This window comes from Melopsittacus undulatus, chromosome 10 (assembly GCF_012275295.1).
Source record: "Melopsittacus undulatus isolate bMelUnd1 chromosome 10, bMelUnd1.mat.Z, whole genome shotgun sequence".
Lineage (NCBI taxonomy): Eukaryota > Metazoa > Chordata > Aves > Psittaciformes > Psittaculidae > Melopsittacus > Melopsittacus undulatus.
In genome coordinates this window covers 27,008,461-27,013,566 of record NC_047536.1, presented here as the reverse complement: position 1 = coordinate 27,013,566, position 5,106 = coordinate 27,008,461, and positions in this window count along the sequence as shown.

Genomic DNA, 5,106 nt, shown 5'->3' with positions numbered 1-5,106 from the left:
GCACGGGACAACTTCCTTTAAACCCTCCTGGTTCATGAAAACAGTTGTTTCATGTGTAACCAAGTATGACACACGTGTTGGGATTTCATAGTTTCACTGATTCAGAGGTGCTTGTGTTTGAATGCATTTAGAAACATTTCGAGAGGTTTGGGGTTTTTTAGTTATTTATGAATGTAAATAAAAGTAGCTAATACAGAAAAAAGAGATAAAGAGGAGTTATCAAATACTCATAATTCATACTGCAATTCTACTGCACTCTAACTATAACTCACTATCGGTAAAATCAGCAACACTCGGACCCAGAAATATTATACTTTTTGAAGGCGGTATTATTACCATATAGGAATTTCATCATTAAATTTAATATTCAAAAGTAAATTCTCAAAAGCAAAAGCAAGAGATGTGCATAAGAAAGCCAGCAGGTAAACAAACTTCTCCCATCCACAGTTCTGACACCACAGTTCAGCTCTAACCTCCCAGTGTGATTCCTCCCACAAGTGATCAGTGCTGCATGAAAGCTCTCTACATGAGAAGCAATATGTCTGGGTCAGGAATGAAACTGGGTTGATTATAATTTGTCACATCTGAATTCAAAATTAGTAAAAACCAGAGAATATTTCTAGTCTCAATGCAGCTTGGAGCAATTTCTTCTGGATTCAAAATCATGAATCAGTTCTTGAGCTCTAGATGAAGAAGATTCACCTAATTTAAGTGGAGTAACAGGTTACTATCTGACACAATGTGCCATTCAATGATGAGGGCATGACCTTACCTGTCTACGGCTGAAGCCTGGGATTTGGACTTTCCATGTAACCTTCAACTTTGTCCTTCATTTTGCCCACTTGTAAGATGTAAAGACAGCTTTACCTCCAAGCACATCAGCATCAGTTTGCAGAAGCACAAAGGTATTACTGCAAAGAGATTCTCAAATGGCAAAGAGGAGCCAATGCTCAAATCATCAGAGGATTTGTGTGACTTTAGATTATGTGTTAATTTGCTAACATATTCTAGAGTATATTAGCAACTGCATTGGAGGTGCTGATATCACTGTGACAGAGGCTTCTCTAATGCAGAACAGGTGACTGTGTGGTATTTAGAAAACATGCCTTTTGTAGTGGGGCTCTTTCGAACTAGTTTGTCATACAGATGAACAACCAAAATAACATTCCCTTGATTTAATGAGCTTGTAAAGTCACAAACTTTAAGATTCTCTCCCATTATACATCTCTAGCTGATAATGTCCAGATTTCTAATGCTTTGGTATAGCATCCTAGCATGTCTTTATAAAGGAAATATAATAAGGAAATATTAAGGACACGCAGTATTATGGAATACAATAAAACAATCCAGGTGATAGCTGAATGACTAATGCTCACAAAAGTGAGCAAATTATAGATCTGATAAACTGAGCCTAGAAGCAAATGTGGGCTGGGTGAAAGCACCTACCAGTCTTGTTAATACAGAAGCATTGCACTTTGCCTTTGGGAATGCTGCCAAAGGGAATGCCTTCTGGGTGGAAAAGCATGTCTCCTGGCTAGCTTTAGTACTGGCTGGGGTTGAGATTATACAGGGAGTTTCTCCACTTTTAATCCTCCGGTGGGAAGGTGAAATGTCAGCAGCATAGCTCTAGGCAGAATTGATTGTAAGAAATGTGTGCTAGCCCTCCCGTGGCAATAAACACCACTGATACCTGGAATGCTTTGGTAACCAGCACCATGTGCAACAAATCAGTCCATGTGAGTGCAGGTGTGCTGGTTTTGGCTGTGATATAGTTAATGCACTTCATAGTAGCTCATATGGGGCTGTGTTTTGGATTTGTGCTGCAAACAGTGTAGACAGCACAGCGATGTTTTCATTACTGCTGAGCAGTGCTTGCACAGAGCCAAGGCCTTTTTCTGCTCATTCAGTGAGATGGCTGGGGGGCACAAGGAGTCTGAGGGAACACACACAGCTGGACAGCCAACCCCAGCTGACCAAAGAGATATCCCTTAGCATCGTGCTCAGCAATGAAAAACTGGGGGCAGTAGAAGGAAAGAGGGACATTCAGAGTGATAGTGTTTGCCTTTCCAAACAACTGTTATGCACCCTGCTTTCCTGGGGATGGCTGATCACCTGCTTGCCCATGGGAAGCAGGGAATGAATTCCTTGGTTTACTCTGCTTGTGCATGCAGCTTTTGTTTTACCTATTAAGCTGTCTTTATCTTGACCCACGAGTTGTCTCACTCTTCCAGTTCTCTCCCCCATCCCACCAGGGGACACTGAATGAGCGGCTGTATGGGACCAGGTTGCTGCCTGGGGTTAAACCACAACAGCATGAGAGGACATCCTCCCACCTTCCCATGAACCCCAATGTGCTGCACCTCGGTGCTCACCTTGATAATCAGGGCTAAATAAAGACATAACTGCAAGGAAGGAACTACACTTAAAGCCCACACACAGCAACATAGGGTAGGTTGTTGTCAGAGAACTTCAGCACAATAAGAACTATACCAAGGTGCATTTACTGAGGCTGCTCCCAGCAGGGGCTGTTTGCAGAGCGGGGAGTTGGTGTGCACCAGCATCCAGCCCTGCCTCTGACTGGACTGGGTGGCACCATGCCATTTCACTGCTCAGAGCACTGGTCCTTTGCAGCTCCCAGGTAGCCCCAATGTGTGTGTTTGTTTCACACGCGGGGGACAGGGCGCCTGTGTCTGGATGTGGCACTGAGAGCTGTTGTGCACAACGTGCTCTTGCAGGAGAGTTAAGGCCCTGCAAAATATTCTTGGCGTTTTCTCCATTTTACAGTGAAAAATAGGCAATCCAGGTTTAAAACATTCAGTTAAGAAGATTTTCTTACATATCTTAAAACTAGGAAACAGAGTGCAAGAGAGTGCAAATACCTGACTCATTTACCAACCTTTTTTCTCCCAATCCACCCTTTGTAGGAGTAGCTTAAGGGCAAGAGATGTGTAAGAGATTGTTTCATTGGCACCTTTGTCTTCTAATAAATACTCAAGAATATGTCTTCTCACTTAGGGATTTATTTCAATTTAATCATCTGACAACCACGAACTACCCAACTTTTCCTTTGATACTCAAACATGAGGAGTTCTTTTTAATATTTCTTTTTCTGCCAAGCTGCTGTTCATTTCCAGGGCTATTCTTGGGTCTGTCTCTAATTTGCCAATTTGGAAATGATACACATGGACTAAATGGATAAATGTCACCTTAATTCTGAAGGAAAGTAGAAGAAAGTTAACCTGGTTTTATGAATGCAGCTTGATACATGTTTAAAAGCCTTTTATGTACTTACACTATAAGCCAAATGATGAACTTGTTAGCCTTTGTTCCTTGTGCCTTTTCATATTGATTGTAACCTGCTTTTCTTCTTCCCCATACATCTCTCCTTTGGACTTTGGAGCATGGTTTTTTGTCATAGCTCTGTCTATTCAGTTTTGTTTCTATTTTTTATCCTCTAAACTACTATTTTTCCCCCTGCTAATTCAATAAAATGAAAGTTTACCTTGAACAAGATGAGGCATATCAGGTGAGTCAGGGCTAGTGAGAAATCACATGAATTAAGCACAAATAACACTAAAGACAGGCTTTCTATAGCTCTATCATGGCAAATAGATCTGCTGAATTCTTCTATTGCCTTTAGTCCCACATTAAGATTGAACGGGGTAGGAAACAACGTGGGCTGGGGTTTACATGGCATGAAGTGCAGGGGAATGCAAGTCCAGAACTGTAGTTTGAAGATCCTACTGCATTAACTACCATCAAGTTATTGGTAGTGGATGGTGGTTGGGGTTTTTAATTGTGAATGAGGGAGATGATGACACCTTTAATGCATGAGACTAAGTAAAAAATTACAACCCACTCCCCCAAACTCCATACTGCAACAACTCTGAAACGTAGAAAAGGTCACGAATTCTCCAGCAGACCAGGGATGCTGCTGCCTGTCCCTGGCAGCCCGACGGCAGATGGCAGCCTTAGGTCGCCTTCAAGGGGGAGTCTGCACCGAGCTCTGTATTTATAGACCAAAAGAGGCAGCAGTGAGACATTCCCTGGGATCTGAAAGGCAGCATCCACTTGAGAGATTTTAGAGTCTGAAATCTGCTTTGGAGCTGAATCTCACTGCTGTCTCACCGCCCCAGCCTTCCTAAGTAGGTAAACCCACTCCTGGGTGCTGATGCTTTGGATGGCAACTGAGTAGTTCAACCTACTCAGCACTAGTGTGAATGGTCAGGGATGTTCCCAGTAAGACAAAATACCTTCAGACAGCAAAGTATCCCATTTGAGGTATTAGACTAAAAGATGGAACCCCTTTTTAATTTTCTACATAGTTCTATCGTGCATTCATAAATGACTCAGGAAATGTCTCTTAACAACGAGCATTGGAATTACTCAGGATTGACTCAAAATGAAAACATTTCTCAAAAAAGTGACAAATAAATCCTCAGATGAGTGAGGTCATCTGGAAGGTTTCATCTGATCAGAAACTGCATTGCATAACCCACTCGAACTCATTAAAACCCCAGATGTCAAGAACTGACAAAACAAAACCAAAACTATTGACTTTATTGGAATATTTTTCCCTACCTTTTACTTTTTTTCCCCTGGCAAAATTTTTCACAGGACTTAAGTAGTTTCATCCACATCTAGGAACAATTTCCCTCCTGCTTTATTTGCCAGTGTAAGATTTGCCTGCTAAAAATAATCTGTCTTAAACATGCAATGATTTTGGCTGGATGTTCACACTCCACACATTTCTGCATGTGTAAGCTTACCCCAATCATATTGTATTCATCTATTTACAAATTGGCTGGGCTCACGAGTTGCAGTGCAAGACCTCAACATTTGCGCCAGACAAAATGGTCATTCTCTATCACCACCGCTGCGATGACAGATGTGGAACTCTTGCACTTGATGTACTTACAGAAAGAATGCCCTAAGTCAGTGGAATCCTGTTGTCAGGCAGTGCTGGTATTAAGTGCCACTGCTGCAAATTGTGCATATGGATTTGAGAAAACGTGTGCCTCTTCTAGTTGTAAGTGAATGATGTAGGCAGCTGAATTACAGGTGAGGATTCTTGGAGGCCAAACTCTTGCTTCAGTCTCCTGCTGG